The sequence below is a fragment of the Calonectris borealis genome, chromosome 3 (assembly GCF_964195595.1).
Source record: "Calonectris borealis chromosome 3, bCalBor7.hap1.2, whole genome shotgun sequence".
In the NCBI taxonomy this organism is placed as follows: Eukaryota; Metazoa; Chordata; class Aves; order Procellariiformes; family Procellariidae; genus Calonectris; species Calonectris borealis.
This window is the reverse complement of record NC_134314.1, coordinates 10,185,364-10,210,906: the sequence shown is the minus strand read 5'-3', so window position 1 is coordinate 10,210,906 and position 25,543 is coordinate 10,185,364.

The window sequence follows — 25,543 nt, the reverse complement described above, 5'->3', positions numbered from 1 at the left end:
GTTGCTATTGTATCTCATGCAAGTGACTGTAATGAGAGATAGTCGTTAGACTGTGCTACTTCCAGTGGTAAACATCCAGGAACGGTGAGCTTATGGTTTTCAGTAATCAGTGACCTATGCTGAGTCGTGTGTTAAAAAAAAAAAAGGAATAAAAAAGAAAAAAGCTCAGTTTTCTCTCTTGCCACAGCTGATTTTTGAGTGGTGCCTAAACATTACAAAAAAAAGGAGACTATATGGGGATTTTAACTGGCTGGACCAAACACTTAGGGATCCTATTTGTGCCAAAATGTGGCACTCCCTAATGGGTTGGGTAATGGGTGCTGTTAAATGAGTAGTGCTGGATGAGTGACATACAGGATTTTGAAGGCTGATTGAAGCTTAGACATGCTGGATATGTCTTTGGCAGGCATTATACAGGAGTAACGAACAGTGCTCATCTCTTGCTTATTGGGATGATCTCTATGGTTCCCTGAGGAGCCAGCAGAGCAAGCAGAAATCTCCCTTCCTCCCATTTACTGCCAGGAGCTTTAAAAAGAAACATGCAATTTTGTTAGCATTCATCCAGCCAGCGGCTGCAACTAACACCAGAACATTCGTATCAGTTGCAATAACAGAAAGCCCCTAAGGGCTCCCCAGTGTCTTTCCTCTTTTATGGGCTGTGGTCTGGGCCTCTGACTCTTCTATTTGGCCTACAAAATTCACAACGGGGTCTTACAGCCAGCTGAAATGGCACGTGTTGGCTGGGACCTGCAACAGGCCTGCCAAGCTCCTCACAGCATGTCTGCCCGTTTGGCTCCCAGTTCATGTTCTCTTATTGCGGGCAGTGCCTACAGCCCATGCATCCACAGCTCAGCTCAGCTATGCCTCAACCTGCGTCTGGATGGTCTGACCTGTGCCTCCTCCCGGGACCCCAAGCTCAGCGGATCTCCCATTGCAAGGGAGGTGCGCAGAGCAGCATCATGGCCCCTTCTCCATCGTGTGACCGGACAAATTCCATCTTTTCTTGTGTGCAGCTCTTCCTCTGGTCCCTTCCTCCTTGCATCACGTTACTCAGTGAGGTGATGTCTCAGGTGAGATGTGTTTATGTAAGCAGTGCCACAGTCACAGCTTTCCAGCTCAACCGTCACAAAGCAGTGTTCCTCCCTCAAGCTCATCCAAGGTCCATATTTGCTTATGGGAAAGCAAGGTAGTAAATATAGAGTGCAGTTTGGAGGTGCTGTTAAAGAATTGCAGGTCATGATAAACCAGTATCAAAACATAATATCTGTTCCTATGAATCTGAAGCGTGCAACATCCTTATCTCAGGCTGTAAAGAATCTGTATCTTAAAAGAAACAAAGTATGTGAATAAAGAATGCAGAACTTTTTTTTCAAGCTTATATTGTTCCTCAATGAGACAAAGCAAGGTGAAGGACAAGAAGTAGGTAGATGAAAAAGAAAATAAGAAAAAGCAAGTGCCTTTGCAGCTGATTGATTGGTTTTATTTCTGACTTTGGAAATGAGATAATCTGCTATCATTGCTAACACAGTCAAGATGAATTAAAAATATTCTGGCACTTGTCCTCATTGTTTTGAAATCTTTAGATGACCCTGTGAGAGGCTGCTTCAATCAGAAAGACTATCATTTCCTTTTTTGTAGATATCTAACATATCTAACATTTTAGTAGTATTACCTTGTCACATTTTAATCTATGAGGGTTTTTGTTTTGTTTTGTTTTGTTTTGTTTGCCTTTGAAACATATTCTAGCCTGGTTTGCAAAGCAATAGGGCTGCAGAGACAAGGAAAATGTTTGTCAATTGTCTAAATATTTGAAACCGCAATATATAAATTCTCACTTCTGCTTTTCTGGGGTATTTTTTATAATGCAGTGCGGTTTGCTATTATTGTTGCTCTGATGACAGTGACAGTAGAAGCTGTTGGGGACATTCAGCAATCCTCATTCAAGACACAGCAATAAGAGAAGATTAAGACAAAGTGACTTGCCCAGTTTCAAAAAGCAAGTAAGTAGCAAAGTTAACATTAAAACTCAATTTTTTTCATCAAAATCAAAACCTAATACATTATGTAATAGGCTAAACAATGATGCTAAGTAATTTAAAAATATGACATACTTGAATCTTCCTAGATTATACTGTGCTAATCTTGACTGACAGAAAAACTTAGAAATATGTTAATGGAAAAAAATCCAGCACAGTCGTGGTAACTGTGACTTGGTACTGGTAAGACCTTAATCTGTATATATAGGAAGATACTGATTGAGTGAAACAAAAACTCATTCAGTAGTCCCTTAGGATGTTAGAACTTTTTAAGCATTAAAACACTTGAATAAAAACTGAGGACAAGTACCAGTGCTCAACAATGGGAAGCACTGCACATTTTTTCATACACAAAGGGCAAAAAGTATTCTATGCTAATTTTATTTCACATAAAGGAAAATAATAAACAAATTATGCATATGAAATCCTAAGGGCAGATATTCAGTTGCTGCGTATTTACTTTACTGGAGTTAAATTACCTGATACTTCTGGAGGTTCTGACCCTCAAATGTTAAAATAGACACCAATCTCCCTGTTTCATAAACAATAACTTCTGTTGAAAAAATCTTGGTTTTAATTTGTAGATGTATTTGCATTCTTCATCTGTACTTCTTGTTTTTCCATCCAGCTGCTGCTCTGTGATATGTGATATAAAAAGACTGAAGATTTTTAAATTGCTCCTACCTTTTACAAGCAATGCAGCTATTTCCTGTTCGTGCAGATAAAACATTTTAGTAGACAATTAGATCTGAATTTCAATACTCGGTAGTTTTTCAATCTTGTAACCCTATGTTCAAACTAAAAAAAATACAATTAAAAATATACTCTGAGAGAAAAGCCAGATCTTTCTAGTGTGGAGATTTTCTTCTATTCCAGATTGCAGGATCATATACATCAAAATAATTTGAAACTTGGGTGTGACAAGGCATATTTCTATGTATTTTTGTGTGCTTCTACACATTTATGTGTCTATTTTAAATTCTGTAAATTATCCAAGTTTTTGGCTCTAGGTGGTTCTTCCAGAGAGTTAAGACACCGTAACACAAATTTTGGGCACATTTGGGGAAGCTATCCCACATTTGAGAAACTATTCCATTAAACTGTTCAATGGAAAACTATTGAGATCTGCCGGTCTCTCCAACCCTTAGAATTCAAGCCATGACCTACTGGATCACTGGATGATGAAAGTAGGTAAGTTACCTAGTGGTTAACACAGCAAACTTTGCAATTTTCCCTTCCTAAGGGAACATACTACTCTATATTCATGATAGGGAAGAAGTCTGGAGGAAATCCATGGTAATATTAATTATTTTTAAATGTGCTTAGAGAGATATCACTAGTTTAATGTTGTATACCATCTGGATCCAGATTCTCTGGTTTAATATTGTATACCATCTGGATCCAGATTCACTGCTTGAGAGAATGTTTATAGTTATAAACTGCATCTTCACTGTAAGATTTACACACTTTATTCCTTCACTTTCATGATACTGTAAAATAATCAGCTTCCAACTGAAAAACACAGGCCATAGTTGAACCTGTATGAAGTCAATGCAAATTCTCAGTGAACTCTGGATCACATCCCCTGGCCGGACCTTAAACTGGGGTAAAGATGCTTTCAATCACTGATGACTCACAATGCTAAAGAAAGGGAGTTGTTTTTCCTTTTCTGCTGCACAGCTCTGAATGCCATTGACAGCCAGCCCTGCAGAGAGATGGAAACAGAATGCAATCAGACTTCCAAATCTTCCCTTAATGCAGTGTCTTTCTTTGGAGCTTTTCCCTGTAGGGTACCTCTCAGATGGGGATAAGTAATGCTGTTAGTACATAATCCAATCACTGATGCAGATTGCTCCTAGACAACCCTGAGCAGCAGATTTTTTTTTTTTTTTTACTTTATAACGAAAGTGGCTGTTCTGCAGTAAAAAGAAAAAAGGATGTGGCTTAGAAGTTATTAACAGTACAAATAAGTCTTGTTACATATTGTCTGCATATGATAAAATTGGAAGCTTAGTTTACCATAAAATACCAGAAATCAAAGTAAAATAATGAAATGTTTTGGTGTTCAGAACAGGGTGCCAGTTTGGTGCTCTCCTCTCCCTATTGCATTGTGCAGTCACCCAGGGATGTACGCTTCTCCTTCTTATTCCCAGACTGAACCTGTTTCTGGGATTGCCAAGGTAGAGGTCTCATTCTAGATCTTTTGCTGCCGTTGACGTGCTCTCTCCCTTTTGTCCCTAGCACTGTGCTTAATATGGTGTTATTGGTAGTGTGGTGTGCAGACCCAGTTACTGGACTGGGACTTTCCAGATGTGATTTCTCTTTTCAGCCCCACATCTAACCTGTTATTTAAATTCACATCATCTTCCCTACTTCCATCTCCGTCCCATCATGTCTCTGTCTCCTCTATTTTGACTGCAGACTTTTTGTGCATGGGATTTTATCTCCCTTTTGGATATATAAGGCTTAGCATTCTGGAGGGCTGAACACATCTAGAGACTATGTAACAAACAGAAAATCATCAAGTCATGTCCCACCAACCCAGTTTAAGCATCTAACTTTGACCTACTGGAGGAATTGTCGAAGTTCTCTATAGAGGCAATAGAAACAGGTGAGTGCCTTTGAAGTTCTCAAGATTGATGTCTTTCAGGTATCCAAGTTAAGAGCACAGTATCTAGCTCTCCAGGCTATCATCAGAAACATCTGCCTCTACTGTTAAAACTGTATGCTTATAAACTGGATCCCTCCCATAAATAGGAACAAAAAGACCATCAGAAAATACGTATGGTTGTTGCAGAAGAACAGAGTCACTCAGATATTATGATAAATGCATGGTTTCCTCAAAACCTCTTAGGATTCTTTCAAAATGGTGCATTAGTACTTCCCAGTTCCACTGAGCTGGTTTGTTTAAAATGGGTTTTTGGCATCTGCTAATGCCTCTAACAAAATGAAATTTGCAGGTGTAATGTAATTTTCAAACAGATGTCTAAAGTGAAAAAATATATTGAGGCCATATGGAAATAGCATTATTTACATCCCTTGAATAATTTTCAATAACGTAAAATGTTTTATATGACCATAATCTTTCCATCTCATCTTTTTCTTTTCTTGAGCATTTACCACATGAAGTTTCTTGTCAATCATACCACCAGAAGCCAGATTCAGATCTATACCCAGGGAATCTTTTGCCTTTTGTAGCAATTAGTGGATTGTCAACAAATTAATAATGTTAAAAATTATGGTGTAAGCATGTGAAAGGCTTATCTCAGCAAAGGTAAAAACTTAAAAACCAGTATGAAGGTGCACTCAGGAAAGATTACCAGTCCTCTTCGTGTTATTGTTAATTATTGTAACATTATTGGGCTGCTTAAACCAATACAGAAATCCTGTTAGCTGTGGTAGTTGCTACAAAACATGAAGTGGGAAAGCTTACTAATTTTGAAGAGTTTAAAAATTAGAAGAAGTGAAGGGCTGGAAAGAAAACCAGTGGAGAGAGATGAAAGGATTTGTTTAGGGCTACAGAAGAAGAGATAGCAGTAAAACCAATGCTTTCTGACCTGGGATTAGTCTGTGACCACTAGGCCAGGTGTTTTTCTTTGCCTGGTAGATTATCAGTTGCTTTTAGTGCTCCTAGAGAGAGCTCCAGTTTTCTAAGGATGGATTCTGCTATATCTTACACTAGTGCCAGTCAAGTGTCTTTTCTATTAAGAAAATTGATTAACGGATGATTGAGCAAAGGAAGGGGACATGGCCTACCTTTTCTTCCCTTGTAGATCACAATGTAATGGAGTTAAGAAAACCCAATTCTGGCTGATTTCATTAGGCCTGGGTAAGTCAGATGCAAAAACAGAAAACAAAGTGTGCAGTCTGTATTCCAAGCTAGAAATTTCCACCATCTCATATAGGACAGAGCTACTTACAGATTTCATACGGAGTCAGTGCTTAATGGAGGTGAAGAGGTCAGTGGAGGCTGACGGTTTCTTGTCCTTTTCTTTTTACAGAAACACAGCAAGGATCTCATTTTCTGCTACTTGCAGTGGCTGAAGGGAGCCTGCGATGTCAAACTGTATGGATTTCTTAGCAGGTTTGTTAAAGTTTTTGATTCCCTTGATTTATCCTTCCGTAACTATCACGAAAAGTGAAAATGCTGGCAATTAGAGTTAATGAGCATTTCATTGCTTGTGACAGTTTATTTCAATTAGCATTGTTGTTGTTTTCTTCTCTAAGTGGGGAAAATGTTCTGGAAAGCTTCTGTGGTAACACATGGAGCCAAACTTGAGTTCTCCAGAGCTGGCTGAGAACAGCAGACACAACTTGACCTTTACAAGAAGGGAATATATTATTCTTAAAGGAGCCTTCAGCTCTCTGTTAGCTCTGCTGCATACATTTATGTGTTTCTTTAGAAGATTTTTGCCACCAAAGACCTCTCTATAGGTGGACCTCTCACAGACCAAATGCCACATTCATTTCTACAGTCTTTCCCAAATAGGTTGTTCTGATACACAGAGATTACAGAACTGATCAACCTACCTTCCTCCCTTCCTTCCTTCCTTCCTTCCTTCCTTCCTTCCTTCCTTCCTTCCTTCCTTCCTCCCTCCCTCCCTCCCTCCCTCCCTCCCTCTCTCCCTTCCTCCATCTCTCCCTTCCTCCCTCTCTCCCTTCCTCTCTTCCCCCCTCCCTCCCTCCCTCCTCTCTCCTTCCCTCCCTCCTCTTCCTTCCTTCACTCCATTCATCTGTCTGTCTTTCCTTCTGTCCTTCCATCCCTTCTGCATTCCTCTGTACATGTTGATAATAAGGAAACATGGTTGAACTCAAGCGATAAATAAGTGCAGAGCTGATGTAACAAACCTGATTCTCAGAGAGATGAAACATGGAGCATGAGTGTTGATAACTGACAATTGCTCGTGTTAGTTTAACAGTACTAGTTTCAGAAAAGTCTTTCTCCTTCCGAGAGATGAATCAATGAATCTGAGCATGAAAATCAATGTGTAAATGCAATCAGCCTGATCCTGCAATTGTGGGTCTGTAAGGAATTTGATACTGCACACAATAATTCCAGCCAAGGCTGTGTTATATGCAACATTTGACAGCAGAAAGACTGGACTTCTAAAATTAAGTTCCAGTCCTGTATGTCACTGCATCCATTTCCTACATTTTTTTAAATACTTGTTTTCATGGTCTCTGCTCATTGTTCTGATTAAATAATATTCTTTCATGCTTCTTTATTGAAACAGATGGTAGATTTCTAAACACAGCAATATTCAGTGCCTTAAAAATCCTAGACTGACTGAGGTCAACAGAAGCTTTGTGGGACTTGTTATATCCATTTAACAGAATAATAAACTATACCATGGAATGCTAAGGCTATTATTATGATGACTATCATTTTTATTTACATGTCATCAGACCTACCTAAGTATACTACAGGCAAGAAGTTTGACAAAGTGTACAGCAAAGCTCTCCTCGACTAAATAAATGCTTTCCCTCAGGTCAGGCAGCATAAAATGTTCTAATGAACTATGTCTCCCCAAAATACACAAAGACGTTTTACCATATTTCTTTTAACTTCTCTTACAGAAACAGAAACTCTGTCTAGCTCACTTGAAATTCTTCTTCCCAAGCTAATCATTAACTTTATTGTCGACTTTCATCAGGAGAGCATTCAGTCTGCCTTCTGAAATAGGAAAATCCTCATTTACCCATTTATTTATATCACTGATATTTTTGTTACCAATTCACTGTTGACTGGAATAATTTCATTAGCACTTCTTGAACTCAAGTTATAATCACACAAACAAATATGACAGATTGGTTTTATAAAGTTATCACAGCAGTTTACTTTATCCAAAATAGAACACATATTTATGTAAGTGCGTTAACACGTAATATTCCTATATCTTTAATACTTCCTGCAGTCCTGAAAACCCCATTTCAAACAGGTTATATAATGATTTAGGAAGAGGTAAAGAGGATGTCTACAAGGACAATCGTGGGCATGAATTCCATGTACGAGAAAAAAGAGAGAACTGAAAAAGGTGGTAGAGTCTATAAGATCAAGAATGCTGTTGATAAAGTGAATGCAATGTGCAGCTAAACTGCGATTATCTTTGCCACATGATGTTCTGGAGGTCAAACATATAAATGGGTTTGGAACAGGATCCAGAGCTCTAAGGTGAATCTACCTAAACATTTTTCTTATAAAAGAGCATACCCAAAACACCAAGGGGGTTTATAATCTCAAAAGCCAAGTTTGAAGAAGAACCAGAATAGCTAGCTTCTGTAAAACTTAAAGTGACTACAAAGTTGACTACATGAGAGAGAACTGAAAAGAAGTTCATAGACACATCTTCACCTATTTGTTGTGGCCTTGCAGAGCAATTCCTTGCTTCCAAACTCATTTATTAACAGCTTGATTTTCTGGTTGCCCCAAAGTCTCCAGTGACTTTCAGGGATTTTTTTCTGAATGTATCTGTTCCTGCTTCTCTCAGCAGTTTTTCAGGCACTCCGCCAATCTACAGACTCCCATCTCTTTCCTGAATCTCACCCTTCCTTTGCTTGCCACACCTTGAACTTTTGAAGCTCTTCAGGTTCATGGAGGCTCCATTGTTCTCCAAGGGCATGAGGTACAGCCAGACATCCCCACCTGGCCCAGACACTTCCTTTTTTTGAAAAAGAACATGATATTTAAAAAAGAACTGACAAGAAACATATAAAATGGGTGCTATCATTGAGGTCATAAGAGCATTCAATTTACCTCTTTTTTGTCTTATGTTTTTAGTGATATACACTGCATTTACACCTGGTGGTGTAAAACTCCATAGAAATCAATACACTAATCTCTCTTTGTGAGGACACTCCAAAAGACAATGGGAACTGCCCTGTTCTTTAGTTATGTATGTATTTGGAAAGAGTTACTAACACTTTTTTCTCCTAGCGTAGTTCATAGGGCGAGCAGTAAACTGACCATCTTGGTCAACTTTTGGTTGACTTGATCTGGACATCTCTGGATCCCTGCTCCAAAGCTGGCTATTTTCTTTCCTGCATCTGCAGCACAGTATAATGGCAAAAAATGGGTCACATGCATTTCACACATACTTCTAAACTAACAAGTAGTTTAGAAGGCTACTAAAATAGGAGGTGAAGTTTCCAGGCTTTGTCAGTTAGACCGGATGGTTAGAAGGCTGTGGAAGATTTCTCTTAAAGTGATTGGAGGCTTTTGTTTCTTTTTTTTTAAACTCTGTCCCCCAAGCAAGCCTGAAGCTGTTTGCTCGAATCCAACAACTATTAAGCAAACTTCAGGGCTGAGCTCACAAATTCCTACAGGGTTTGCACAGCCCAGTTTTCTAGATGTAATTAATCCTGTTCTCACCAAATCAAAGTCTCTGCCTAACTAACTGTGAAGTATTATTGCAAAGTCTATGAAAGGAATAATCTCCTAAAACCTTGTCTATGACTTTGCTAGATGCTCCCCTGGATTTGCTCCTCATGACTGCTCCTTCGTGCACCTCTTTCTTCCTAGTCGTACCCTGTTAAATGTGAAACTGTGTATGAGTGGCCAGATGTGCACATGTATGAATGCAATCAAATTAACCTGCAGACTCACCTGATTGTGTACACACTAGAAATGCCACACTAAGAAGAATTTAAAGAACCCCAGAGGAATAGTTTATATTGCAGAAGTCAATGATGATAAATCCAGGTAAATCCTATTTTAAGACCTGAGTTAATTCAAAGAGCAAAGGGACTGGCAAAAAATGGAAAAGAGCCATGAATAAATTTTCAGTTATTTAGCTTTGTCTTATGACTGGGTTGTATGGGTCAGAGAGTATCAGAGACTGACATCCAAAAAGTATCTGTGCCTGTAATGAGGCTAATCAGGACTACAGTTAATTTAAATGAGTCTTCCACAGTTTATTCTGGTATTCAGTAACCTGTTTTTCCTCATATCCTATAGCATTTTTCCATTTTATCTATGGAGAAGGAATCTATCCTTGAACTTTGAGATGGTACAGCTCTGAATAGTGCAGCTAAGCTCTGATTACATTATCTATGATTATGGTAAAAACAGAATTTCCGTTTGCCAAGACATTTCCATATTTCAAAAATATTTTCAAACTAAATGGATAGAAAATGTTGATGTTTCCTGGAGAACAGAGATTCACAAAAATTTATATTAGAAAACATTGACTAACCATGATGATAATGACTCAACTTTTTTGAAATTGTCTGGATAATCTCAAACAGCATACAAATTACCTGTTCATCTACATTATCAAGTTGGAGCTGTAATAACTAATTAATATAAATATACTCTGAAAGTCAAAACACAATGAAATAGACTTATGTTCCAAAACTTAATATTTTCAGGTGCAGACCTTGAAACCTACAGCCAGGAATATTTTGATTTAGATAAAAAAGTAGTAGCTAATTAAAGAAACATTCTCAACCTTTTCTCATGTTGAACACTTCAGGAAAATAGTATTGTACTGAAGAAATTTTCCCATTAAAAATGTCATGAAAATGTGCTATTTCATCAAAGGTATTTAAGTTTTAACCAAAGATCCTTTGGAAAATTGTTGGAGTGCTGAAAAGTTAGGAGGAGAAAAACACTTTGATGTTGTGCAGTACAGGGGCTGGGGTACTATTGTAGGATGTAGAAAATGTTCTTTATCAGGTAAAGCATCAACGAAAAATTGGACCAGGCACATTTGACATCACTGGTCCCAGAAGATGGCACCACTCACTTGTTTTCCCTGACATTGCAGTACCTGTGCATAATCAAAACTTCTGGTTTCAGTTAAAAATGCAAGTTGTCCACCCATTATCTGTAGATTAGCTGGACTAACAGATAGCCACAGAGCTTTCATTAGGCACCTTTTAGTTTTCCATTGAAATGCTGTTATCATGCTGCTGTATATTTATAAAATCTATAGCTTATATCTGTATCTGTATATCTCTGAAGAAAATTAAAAAATTTCTACACGTAGATGTCATGGGATTCTATCCAAGTATTTAGACACGTAGCATATGCTTAAATTTAAGTTGGCTAATCCATTCATCCTAATCCATAGAATTTTTCTCTTAATATCCAGCTTGAATCTTTACTGCCACAGTCTATCCACTAAATTTAAACAAGACCAAATTATTGCCTTTTATTTTGACAGACTTCAACCTATTTGAAATTTGTTGTCATGTCTTCAGTCATTTTTTCCTGTTTCCTTAACAACACCAACTGTTCAGATTTCTTCTCCTAGCAATATTTTCTAGATCTCTGACCAGTCACCATCACTGCTTTTCTCAGGACTGTTCCAACTTGTCCATTTTTCAAAAGTTCAGGAAACTGTATGAGGCTTTATTGTCGGGGCTTGTTGTGATGGAGTGCACTGGAAGGATAACTTTATACTTTTATCCAAACATCAAATCTGCTGCTTCAATGGAGAGCCAGACACATGTTTTTTAGTGCTATCAATTGATTTCTCTCAAGTCCTGAAAGTAATTGCCCTAAATACACTCATAGCATTCATCCTAAAAATAATCAAATGCCATATAAAAGATGCTGACGTTTTCCTGACAAGTGTGATTCATGAGGAGCAGCAGTGTGATGACTGGAAATTTTCCCAGCCAAAGTCATTACAGTGACAACCTCACTATATGGGATGAACTGACTGAACAGCTGGTTTTGCATTTACTCTTTATATATGCACAGCTGGCAAGTACCATCTTTTGGATAGACAGATGGATGTCTGTTTGTTTGGGGGGGGAGATAACATATTTATCATGCATCCACTGTCATCTCCTGAGACGATGCATTGCAATAAATATTAAACATAAAGCTTCAAATTATCAGAGAAAAAGGAATTTTAAGCCTCTGTATGTGGTGCAGTCAGTGTTACAGCTTGAAACACTGATTACTGCTGCAGTTCTGCAAGACTTGCTCAAACATTATTAATGGGAACAGACTGAGCTTACTAACAGCAAAGGAAGTGATCTGATGGCATGGGCACAAAAAGATGGGGGAAAACTAGGATATGAACTGTCAAGACCTTCAGCTGCTTTTGTGGAGTCACCAGTATGCACGCTGGCCCCTCATGACACTGCATCTCCACTGCATCTCCACTGCATCTCCACTGCATTGCACAGGAGGTAAATGCACGCACACGCGCCATCGCTGTGGAAAGCTGCCATGCTAAGTGTTTTCCCTAGTGTGGCCTGCAAAAACACGACTTGGCCAGTTGAAGTGATCCACTCTACAAAAGTGACCACACCTGTCCCAGTATAAGTTATTCTCATAGTGGAATGTTTTCTCTCAAACTATAAGCTCTTTGAGATGCTGTCTGTGGTAATTGATGATTGCCATTCCCGCACTGCAGGTGCCATCACCATGGAAATAATTTATGACCGTTTCCATAACTTTAGCAGTAAAATAATATGAAACCTGCCTGTAGACAAACCCACAGTTCCACAGGTCTTCCAGAAATACAGCACTTATGAAAGCAGCCAGTAAAACTATCTCTTTTTACGTGTGTGTTCTCTCAGCAGAGCAAAAATGCTTTCATGGTTCATTCTCATTTTATTTAACGCACATGGTGAAAACTTATGAGGTCACAGGGATTTATGCTAGCAGATTTGGCGGCCTTTTAATATTTACTTAGGCTGTAAAATATAATTTGAATTTTGGAAGTATTTGTCATTGTATCTAAGATGGATAAAGGTATGTTTATTATAGCTGTATTTGCTATGTGTGATTTACATTGTTATATGTTGACTTTTCATTTCCTCAAATGTCACAGTTGCATTTTTGTCTTTCTAACTTCCTCGAAGTATAGAAAGTTAAATATTTTTTTCACACCGATGGCAATGAAATCTTTTTACAAAGTCTTAGGGTCAGACTGCTATACCTACCAAGCGATGACTTATTTTTGAAAATACTTCACGATGTCTTCTATTGTCAATGTAGTATGATTCGGCACATCCAAAAGTCTCATTGTATAGTCTATACTCAAGATCTATGTTTATACTACACTAAACCAGCAGCGTGGGAAGTGACCATAAGCAGAATCTCTTCTTATTTCTTTTCTTCTCCTCACCCTTATTTTCAGAGTGCATGCTTCTCTTGGACATCTCTCTTGCATACTCTAAAGTTTGTGCCTGCAAGTTTTGAACAACAGCCTCAAAGAAGACTTCATGGTGCTCTTAAAAAATGGTTTAAACACAGCCAAGGAGTTTATTCTTTTTCCCAGAGCATAATGATCATCCACAATTCTTTTTTTTCCCCTTTCTCCAATCTAGTTGTATAGAAGGTAACTGGGTTTATTCAGTCCTGAGGCATTAGTTTTTAGATCTTAAATTGTGGGGGGTTTTCTTCTTGTTTGTATGTTTATTTAATATACATTTATATACCATGTAAGGTGCTTTCATTGACTTAGACACTATCTTGTTTGAATAGGTCACATTAATAAATTATCTAAATCACTCATTTCTAAATCCTTACCACTGTTAAACATTTTTACCCTCTTTGCATCAGCTATAAGCTTTATCAGCAACAGTTTTTTATTGACTTTCAAATCACAGACAAAAGTATTGAATGGTCGCAGCCTTTCATAAAAACAGATCCAGTGAAACTAACGCCTGGTTTATGTAGGGAGTCACAGCCCAGGCACATAATCTTTGCCAAGGAATATCAAATACTCGGCAGAGCAAATGTACCATTCACTACATCTCTCTGCCTCCTCATCCGTAGACTGAAACTCCTTCAGCTGATGCCTGGACAACTTTTTGTATTGTACCTTATTTCTGTATCTCTAAATTTTGGGTGAAGAGGGTTTCTCTTACTAGGTGTATGCATCAGGAGCTCAGACTTTTTGGACCCTTTAAGACACTGCTGAAATAGTAAAAATAATTAAGCAGTTGACCATATAGCAAAGAAGAGCATGTAAGCTATTTGCAGGAAAACTGCCCTCCCCTTAGCTGTCATTTAGACTGTACATGGATTAGATTCCATAGTTCACCACTTAAGTAAAAAAGGCATATTTTCAAAAAACAATAGTTTCCACAAAATTCAGAGAAATCTCTGACTTTCCACTGCTTCTGATTATGAGACCTTTATACGTAGCTGCCTAAGTACAAATTTAGATGCCTCTAAGGTGTTAAAATTTTGGCTGGTATTCAGCCAAAATCAATCAAAAACTCATAAAAAACAAAGGGAGCATGAAAACAACCCAAATATTTACAGTACAATGGGCTAAGTGTTTTGAGGAGTAAGAACTGTTCTTACATACCTAGTCTTTTGCACATGTGGTCTGATCCCCCAACAAGCAGCCAAAATATCTTGGATCTAAGGAGCGTCTTGGCATAACATTAACATTAATAGGATGTGTTGCTTACAGAAAGAAAAAAAGGAAATCTTTACTTGCAGTTTTGCTGCCTTGCAGTCTCTGGTGTGGGCAGAGGTAACATTTGAGAAACATCTATCCTGGAAAAAAATATAACACCGAAGGCATCTAATGGCAAGGTTGGGAAGTCAAATGACAGATGCTTGAGAAGCCAAACAGCAAGGGAGTTTGAGAGTTCAGACAGCAGATGCATGGCAAGGCAAAAGAGCTCATCTGAGAGAACACCTGCCATTTTTCATGCACCTGTTTAATTTTTGAACTATAATATTTCTGTATGCGAGGGGATGCGAAGAGGCAAAACCGAAGCTGCAAACCCAAGGGGGTGAGGTCTTAGTTTTTTTAGTTGGGACGATCAGCGTAGTTGCCCTCGTGAAATCCTTAGTGTAATGAAATGAAGCAGCTGTTTGCACTGTTGGATCTATTCAGACTGGGAAAAAAGGGGTAAACACTTCTAATGCAAATATCAGCCTTACCTCTCTACACTTGCTGCAATGATTCTGTTATTTAGCCACTTATGGTGGCAATTGGTGCAGAAAATCTCCAGAGCAAAGACTCTAATTAATAACCAGTTATTTTCTGCAATAAGTAATTGGGAGGAAGCTCAGTTTAATGCTTAGACTTGACCGCTTTGTGGTCTGATAAAGAAAGTGTTTTATTCAACTGCTTTATTAATATTTCCTGTGTATCTGTATGTCAAATTTTAGGATAATGTTATGTTTCTCATAGCTTTGATAAAGAGAAGGAATAGAAATGTGAAGTGGTACTAATCATTAGGATGTGTCAGCTTATTGGAAAATCCAGTGACTGAAAATTTTAATGACTTTTCAAACTAAATATAAATAATCCCTAAAGGGAAGTTGGCGTTGCTATGAATGCTTGCTTCATAAGCCCACAAAAACCGGAAGATTGTATCTAGCACATTACAGGAAATTCTTTTATTCCTCAAAGCCCTGAGCATTGAGTCATAACATTATAATATAGAAAATATGTGTCTGTGTAAACTCAAAAACACATGTACAAATGTCTCAAAGTTCATAGTATAAAGTAGAAGAGTTTATTCCATACTTGGAAAATTTTTCTGTACTACCTATATAAACAATAATCAAAAATTATAGCTCTCCGTGAGGAACACAATTTGTTATACACAGTTCAATGTGTATAACACATAATTTAATAGATACGTTAGACAGTAAGAAATCTTAGTGGTTGTTTGTTCCAAATTTGAATCAAGAATAGAGTTGCAATCCATTTTTGTTTGCCTGCAGCACTAGCCACTAGTTTTTCTCTCTTTCTGGGCCTGACCCTCTGCTAATTGAAGTTAATGAAAATAATTCTGTTTCATTCAAGAGAATCCTGGATGGGACTATACCTTTCCCATTTGTATGTTTCTCCTGGTTTACTTTGCCTCTAGGAGGTAAAAAGTTGTAGGACATTCTTACACTGTTTTGTAAGGCTTCAGTTTCTTTCGGATTGTTTCTACTAGTGTACTTGATGAATAAACTCTCTGAAAAGTGTAACCAAATACCCAACTAACCATAAAGAGACATGAGAGAATGCATGAAAATGTATTAATCTAGACTCAGACGTGCTAAAAATTATTCTCTATATATCACCTCATTTTGTCAAGTTTTTTTTTTATATATATATATATAGTATTTCTGTTGTGTTTAAAGCTATGTGTATATATAGCATTTAATATTTTTTTTCCCAGAGGTACCTATTTCTATTTCCACTTTCACTTCATTTTTGGTAACATTTTATACAATATAGTAAGTGTTATAGCAAAAGAGAGCAGTTCAAGATCTCAGATCAATGTTATTTTAGGTACATAAAATGTATCAAGCAAATATTTTTTATCACACAGTTATGGGAGCTATTTAAAAATATAGCAACAGATTATATCCCTTCTGTTCTTGAGTGGGTTGAAATTTCTAGCAAGTGACTTCTCCACCCTTCTTTGTTAAAGTTAAATAATGTAGAATGCAGAGTTCTTCCCCATGTAACATCGTCAAGACTCTGATCACTAAATAACCTTCATGACAGCTACTCAAAGTAACTGTCTAAACTTTCTTATCCTCTTTTTAAACACACAGTAACAGTTTAAATTACTTTTAGATGATAAGCCGGATTTGAATCCAGATGTTTCTCTTTCTTGCTCCCACTCTCACATATTTTGTTCTTCTGCAGAGAGCTGTATATTTTCAACTCCTCTTCCATGGTATCTAATTATTCTAGAAGTTCTTTAATAATTTTTTTTTCATGGCACATATTTGATGTATCCTAAAACATACACCTGTCTGAAATATTCTGGAATTGTATAGAAGTGGTAGAATCTTTCAAGCAAACTTTGGGGATAGATGTCAAGTTGTCAGACTACTGGTCACAAAATTTACTTTCTGTAACTCAGAAGTCTCAAATGTTGAAAGGAGACTGGCTTGGATAGAAGGAGTGCATGGTTTTCTCTCACAGATATTCCTGAACAATAAGTTTATTCTTATATCTGATTGCCATTCCAATACTGTTTTTGCAGAGCTGAAGTATACTCTCTATCAAAAGCTGACAATACATCAGGCATCATCTGCTTGACAGCTGCATATACAAATAATAGTTACTCATGTGCATTGTATGAAACAGTTTAAACCATAAAGGTTTTAAAAATATATCTATCAGGGAGGAGTTGACTGGAAGGGCAAATCAGTGGCTTCCTATGATGCAGATGTTAGGTAGTAGAGGAAAGGCAGAGAAATGAAAGCAGCACTCTAATTAAGAGTGATGCTAGCTTCCAAGCTAGTCCATCACTGTCATCCTCTAGTATGTGATTCATAATACAATGAAAATAGATCAGGTGAATTGCAACCAAACAGTAGCTAATTTTCTTCAGAAAAGGAACCTTGGGTAGCTGTCTTAGTTGGAGATATCTGCAATGTTGATGCCAAAAGTTGACATGAGTTCTGCCGTATGAGTTTAGAAATCAGAGTAAATATGCAAGATAGGATACTTCATCAAAACTCAGTCACCAACCTCCCAGGCAGTCACAGGACAACCCAAGGGTTGTATTCTGAAAAGCATCTCTGCTGACTGGATGCTCCTTCAGCCCTATGGTTCACCAACGTCTTTCAGGCAACTTCACTCCATTGCTGTCTTGCCTTATTCTTTCTTTTTTTCATCCTCTGCCACCCTTTCCTGTAATAAATGTGTCTGTCTTTCCACTAGTCAGCTCCTATGAGGCTAACTCTCTCCTTTCATCATTTTCTTATGAAAGAATTAATATCATGCTTGTAAATCATGGCTTGCTTTTAAATCAAGCTTGTTCATTATGCTTGTATGTTATAATCAACCGCATCACCTTTTACCCATCTTTTCTGTTTAAAATAGAGGTCTGGGAAGTCTAGAAGTTATTTTCAATCCTAATTTTTAAAGATTTAAAATGTAGCCCTAATCCTCTGGGGGAGAAAACAAATTTGTATGTGAAAGATTGTCTATGGCTGGTTTGTGGGAACTTTTGTTTGGTTGTTTTGGGGAATGAAAAGTGAGAAAAAATGAAAGGATCCCCAAATACGTCTGGTACCTAAGGAACTTTATGGAGATGCAGGAGACCCAGGTGAGCTACAATAGCAATACGCTGTTGGCTGTCCTCAGTACTATTCACTGGAATTATCCAAATCTCCATCATTAATTAAAGATTCATTAGACCATTAAATCACCTCGTATCCTGATGGAATAAGTAAGTTACCTAGAATGGCGGAGATTGGATAAAGTTCCCATCCTAAAGAAAAAGATTTCCACACTTCATTAGTATTACAACTAGGCTACTTGCTATTCTGAGAAGAGTAGCTGTCTTTTTTTATGTTTTACCAGAAATTCCATCCTGGACCAAAGGATCAGTCTCAATTAATCAACATTTTCCAATGAAAAATCCCCCAAAGGACATTTAAAAACCATGATAAGCTCTTAGTGTTAGTTATTGGCCTGTCCTAATCATTTTCAGAAGTGTTATACAGAATATTTAATACAGATGAGAATAATTAACACATGAAGCAATAGATGAAGTTCATGTAGGGGAAAGATATGATATGAATTCAGTAGAAATTGTATCCAAGCTCAAAATTTAACATTACTCTTAGAACTGATTTCATGCCTTTTATAGTCTTTTATACACTTATTTTTGGATGGTATGAAAATTGCCCTTTGGAGGTGCCAGTCTCTCACCAGTGTCAGGAGAGGAACCTTAGATCACTAGCCTAGATAAGGCATGTAACTTTCAGATTAATTCCACTTTACCTATTTATCTGAGAAATGCTTAAACAGACTCAAAAAGTAAGAAGCCTGCAAAGTGAGGCCTGCAAAGTGGGAACTTCATTTAAAAAAAGCACAGGTGAGGGAGCATAAAATGTCCTTGTGAAGGGTTCTTAAGGTTATATCTGAAAGATAGTTAAACTACAGTGAAATATGTGCTTGCTAGCTCATTACTCCTATATCTGTAGACACAGATTTTTTTTCTGAGCCACTTTCCTCAGAACAATGAAATAGGCAACCTATATAATTCTCATATAAAGAAAGCACAAATAGGGAAGTTTATGGCACACAAAGTGAATGTGGTCAATAAGAAGAGGAACCTGCCTTTGCAATCAATAAGAGATCTTGAGGCTATCTGAAATCTAATAACTCCTCCTGCATTGTCACAGACCATAATAAGAGGGTCAGAGCTGGGCAGAGTATGACTCCTTCCTTCAATGCGGGTCATGCTGATCATAATACTTTTATTATCCTGTTGCTGTGGATCATCTAAAATGATCAGTGTGACCATCTGTTTTGTTTCACCTCTGAAAAGTCCTTAGGGAAGGAAAAAAGTAGGTATCAAAGCAATCTCAAAGAAAATAGATTGTTTTTTTCCAAATGGCTTAATCATCTTACTTGCTAGAAAATTCTTTTAACATATAAAAATGATCAGCCATTTATCTTTTTGTCAGCTAAGCGCATACTATTGAATACTATTATGTAAATATACATCATTGCAGTACAACCATTAAATGTAGCATGTGAATTATAACAAGCACCCCTCGAACGGGAAATAATTAACTTCTCAGCACTCTCAGCACCTTGTCCACTTAATTTTTACTGAAACTTTCTAACTCTGTTATGAAAAATCTTCCCTTGTGTCAAGAAATAACAGGGTGTTCTACCCTCTTTTGTTAATGTGTTCATTTCCTCCTTCCACATGTGTAGAAGTGTATGTGTATATATATATGCACATGTACACCCTGTGGTCAGAATGAGATGGTTTGAGCCATTTAGTGTGCTGACATCATGACCGAGAAATGATGAAATAACAATATGCCAGATCCTCTTCCTACAGTTCTGATACATTTAAGTATCATAGCCTCACTCATGTTGCAGGGGAACTCAAGAGGTCTCTAGTGCAACCTACTGCTCAAAGCAGGGTTAGCAGTGAGATCAGACCAGGGTCGGGTCTTCCCTCGAAGGGTGGAGACCGCACAACACCTCTGGGCAACCTGCTCCAACGTTGGACTGTCCTCCTGGGGAAAAAGCTTTTCTTCTCTCCAGCTGCACCTCTCTTTTTTCGACTTATGTCTATTGTCCTCTCACCGCAATGTGAATTTTTAATGTTTGTTTCTTAAATTCCACTTTGTTTCCACTTATATAGATGCATAGAGTACATTTGATGGCTAGGAACACACACATTTACAGTTTACCTACACATATTCGTTAACACTTTTTATATTCTTTTTTTTTTTTTTTAAATTCTTTGTTCAACTCTTTTTATGAAGTACAAATGAATCACATACCTGTGAAAAATTAATCTTGCTGTTACCTGGAACTTTAATCACTCAGTACGGTGACTCAGTAAAAATGTACACAGCTCTCACCAATTGTTTGCAAATTACTATCTCAAGAACCCCTCACAGGGGAGAATATGGCTATATTACACTACTTCAAGCTTAAGTGGCATTTTTCCTAGTGTAAGTTTGCATTATGAAATTAATTGAGCCTTTATACTAATAAGAAGATACCACTACTTCAAGAATCTAGCCAGTTGTCAGGTGGAAAAAACACTCATTTCAAAAATGTTTTTGAAAAGAACTGGAAAAAAAGCACAACCGCTTCATGTTTCATCTTGGTCTTACTTAAACTGGGATAATAGCTGTTACAGAGGTGGTAATCTTTATTTATATCAGTGTAAATGATGTGAAAACCATAACTCTACAGGTTTTTACCATATAAAACATTACCTTAAGGAATTAGGTTTTTTGTTAAATGTGGAGGTACTTTATCAAAAAAGACAATCAGAGAAGTGGTCTGCAAAGTAATGCAACATAACTGAGAAAGCCCACCGGACAGCAGTGTGTCATCCAGGAGTCACAGCTTAAAAATAGGTTATTCCCCACATTTGAAAGTGGGGAATCTGCCCTTCCCTACTCCAAAACCAGAAATGTATGAATACCTTGATGCTGTTTCAGCACATGCCATAAGCCCACCATCACCAATCTGACTTCTGAGGTCTGTCACATTGCTTTCAGACTGATATGCAGGTATTTTTCCAGACAGAAATGTTTTGTGCTTATACTGAGGACCTACACTGAACATCACACAATTCCTTTCTTCATTATGATGATCCAAGATCTTTTTTTGGGGATCTTTTGCATGCCCTGTAGGGATTCATCTACACCAGCGTTTTAGTACAGCGGAATTCTGCACCACTGAAGCAAATGCTTGCTTATTATGCTTTGCTTCACATTAGGAAGCAGTCTTGGAGCACCCAAAATGGATTTCTTTGTGATGAAACTAAACCAAAAGATGTACAGCTAATGTTGTCCAACCACCAATGGAAGATCAGTCAGCCACAGCGGACCACTACTGGAGTGTACCCTCCAAAATGCCTATAGTGAGGATGACAAGGCACCAACACCAGCTCTTTCCTTCTGTAGATCTCTCCTTTAGGGCCGCTGTGCCTGCTGATGTTAAGACATCCTAAGTTAGCTGAAGTGTTTGTCAAGTAGGTTTGTAGAAGAGAAATAGAGGATTTTTAATCAACATTCAGCATCAAATTTTAGTCTAAAGTTAAAAGAGAGGATTTTTTTCCTCATATTTCTGACATTTTTTCTCTTCTTTTTTTTTTTTTTTCCTTGAAGGTGCAGAATCCTTTTGGATCCTTGGGCTTTTGGATACTTAATATAGTTCTACTTCAGTAAGTTAAACAGCACCGGGGCTATGGCCCAGGCATTATAATCTGATATTCTAGACTGTTGAATTGTTTAAATGGTCCCTGGTACAGTTTTGCCTTGGGCCAGATGGTATTTCTCCAAATAATTCTCCAGTACAGTTAGTAAGCCAGCCAGAGTTAGGGACCCTTCTGTCCTAGTTTCGGCTGGGATAGGGTTAAATTTCTTCCTAGTGCTGTTTTGGATTTAGTATGAGGAGAATGTTGATAACACACTGATGTTTTCAGTTGTTGCTAAGTGCCCTCCTAGTCCAAGGACAGCTCCCGTGCCTACTGACTGAGCTAGGTACACGAGATGGGAGGGAACATAATCAGGACAGCCAGCCCAGCTGGCCAATGGGGTATTCCATACCATGTGACGTCATGCTCAGTATATGAAGGGTAGGCGTGATCCAGGAAGTACCGATTGCTACTTGGTTATCGGTCAGCGCGGGTGGTGAGCAATTGCATTGTGCATCACTCATTTTGTATATTTATCATTATCATTATTATTATTATTTTCCCTTTTTTTTCCCTGTTCTATTAAACTGTCTTTATCTCAACCCACGAGTTTTTCTCACTCTTACCCTTCCGATTCTCTCCCCGTCCCGCTGGGGGTGGGGGGAGTGAGTGAGCGGCTGCGTGGTATTTGGCTGCCTGCCAGGTTAAACCACGACACCTTCCCAAAAGATCCTAGGGACAAAGCCACCCGGGTGCCTAAGGGTGACAAGTAGGCATAGCCAGACTATGCCAGCTTGCCTCAAAACCAAGGAACTGGTCCTGCTCCTCTTGAGATTACCAGTATGGCTATAGCCCAGGTTAGATAAGGCACACGCAAGGAGTAAAGAGAGAAGGAGGGAGAAGGCACAGTGAAAATGTGTTGGTTTGCTGAGGCACCGAGTCACCTGCATGTGTAAGAATTGACTTGCTGCTGAGGCTTTCTCTACTGGATGGCTGCAGGGGAATTTCGGTGCAGGAGGCCCTTACTCTTGCTCTGCAACAGGCCGAATCTTACCCACCTCTCCCCCATTACAGTAAATGAAGAAATCATCTCAGTTAGTCAAAACATTTTCCCTGACATTCAGTAGGTCTCTAAATTGATTAGACAATGGACTGGAAAAAAGTTCCTGGCCCTTTAAGTGCTGTTCAGGAACTGCAAACAATCTAGCTGCTATTGAAAATTCATCTTCTCTGAAGTGTTGTTAGAATAATTTAGTTGTAGTCTTGTGTAGAGGGCAAATTAAGTTATTTATAGCGTGGGCAGCAGCTGACTATAAATTTGGAATTATTTGTTTTCAGAGTTCAGCTTTCTCTTCTCAGATCCTGCTAGTTTTGCTGGCTGGAAAAGAGGAATAGGGAAGAGATGTCATCTTGTGATGGAATGATCTTTTCACCAATTTTTTTTAAGGCATCAACCCACAGATGCAATCAGTGCTTTCCCCTCTACTGTCCTAGTCTTCAGCCCAATACACAGAGGATTCTTATGTTGGTACTGACTTCTTTTATTGCCTTCTTCAGCCTCTTATCGGACACTACCTTTTGACTATGATTTAGGAAAGGCCATTTAAATAGATACATTTATAATTGTTTCAAAAATGGAAAATGTGGGAGGAAAATTCTAATTTGCTTAGTCAGCAAGTTACGCTGCACAGAACAAAGATCAAAACAGGGAATTTCCAGTTTTAAATCTGTGAGTTCACATTGCAGCCAAGGTACAAAAATGGGAGATAGACTCATGAACAATCCTAGGTATTGGAAGTACTTTTTCCTGACAGGTATATTTACTTGTAAACTTAACTTAAAAGAACTGAAGTAAAGGAAAGATGAAACCATACCGTACCATTGCGGTTATTGTTGTCCAGCGTTATCATATTTACTAGTTCTGTGTAATCTGACCAATCTTCTGTAGAAGGATGAGTTGATTAGATGTCAGTAACCTAAAAATGATAATGTGACTTTCTTTAATAGCCTTATGTTGCAAAATCAAGATTTATCCAGGAAATTTAGGTTTTCACTCCTTCATTCTGTTGCTGAGAAGTTTAATCTTATTTCTGTGAAGAATTGTTCAGGTAGGATCCATGTGAGCTAACTTTAGCCATACAAATATCAGCTATAGCATCACAGAATAATTTAGGTTGGAAGCAACCTCTTGAGGTCATCTAGTCCAAGCTCCTGCACAGAGCTCACATTAAGTTGTGCAAATCTTTAACTAGCTGATTCTCAAACACCGCCAAGGATGGAGGTTCCCCAACCTCTCTAGGCAACCTATGTCATTATTTGACCACCTTCATGGTATTTTTTTTCCATATATCTAACCAGAATTTCCCATGTTCTCACTTGTCTCTGTTGCCTCTCATCATACTGCTGTCCACCTCTGAGAAGACTCTCTCCTCCTTTCTGTGTGCTTCAGTTGGGTAGTTGTAAATAGCACTAAGCACCCCTGTGAGTCTTCTCTTCTCCAGCCTGAACAGACGCACCTCTCTCAGTCTCTTCTGGGACGCCATGTGATCCAGCCCCTTGGCCAGTTTGGTGGCCTCCACTGAACTTGCTTCAGTATGTCAACATCTTTTGTGTAATGAAGCACCGAAGAAGAACACAGCACATGAAGTTCTTGTGAGGCCATTTCTCCAGCCTGTCCAGGTCCTTCTGACTGGCAGCCTCCACCATGTTGACTGCTCCCCGTTTGGTGTAATCTGTAAACTTGCTGAGGGTGCCTTCTGTCCCATCATCTAGTCTAAATAAAATGTTTCGATTTTGTCTGTGTTTAACGGAGAGAGCTGTCACTCCAAAAAGGTTATTCATCACAGCCCAAGCCTTCATCTAAAAGCCCCATCAAAGAATGGAGGCAACTTAATTTCTGGGGTGGAGTGACTGAGATTTCGTTTACGTAGTGATAACACTGCTTCAGTCTGGAGTGGATGTATATGAGACCAGTGGAGTTAAATTGGATTCCTGCTGCTTTAACTGACAGAGAAATCTTCCTTTGTTAACTTCTTCTCTGTGGGAAAATCTGTCAAGCTTTGTATGATCGATGGCCATTTTACTGGTAAAAACACCATGGAAATTAAACCAGTGGTTTATAACTCTTAACTCTTTTATCTTTAGTCCACTGCTGTGGTTTAACCCCGGCTGGCAACTGAGCACCACACAGCCGCTTGCTCACTCCCCCCCAGTGGGATGGGGGAGAGAATCAGAAGAGTAAGAGTGAGAAAACTCATGGGTTGAGATAAAGACCGTTTAATAGGGAAAGCAAAAGCCGCGCATGCAAGCAAAGCAAAACAAGAAATTCATTCACTCCTTCCCATCGGCAGGCAGGTGTTCAGCCATCTCCAGGAAAGCAGGGCTCCATCACGCGTAACGGTTACTTGGGAAGACAAACACCATCACTCTGAACGTCCCCCCTTCCTTCTTCTTCCCCCAGCCTTATATGCTGAGCATGATGTCATATGGTATGGAATAGCCCATTGGCCAGCTGGGTCAGCCGTCCTGGCCACGCTCCCTCCCAGCTCCCTGCACACCTGGCAGGGCATGGGAAGATGAAAAGTCCTTGACTAGCGTAAACATTACCTAGAACAACCAAAACATCAGTGTGTCATCAACATTATTCTCACACTACATCCAAAACACAGCACTATACCAGTTAATAGGAAGAAAATCAACTCCATCCCAGCCAAAACCAGGACATCCACTCAAGAGGTACGCAAATAATTTGTAACGATTCACTCAATTAATTAGATGTGGTAGTTAGAATATGGTATGTAGGACACGCGAGTTTTCCTGTAATCAGGATGAGCAATTTGTGTTCGTGAGATGACAGCTGACTTTCAACCACCCGGAAAAAAACTTTCTTCTGAGTAAATCTCCTTCTGCATGAGCCAATCCATGTATTTGGACTG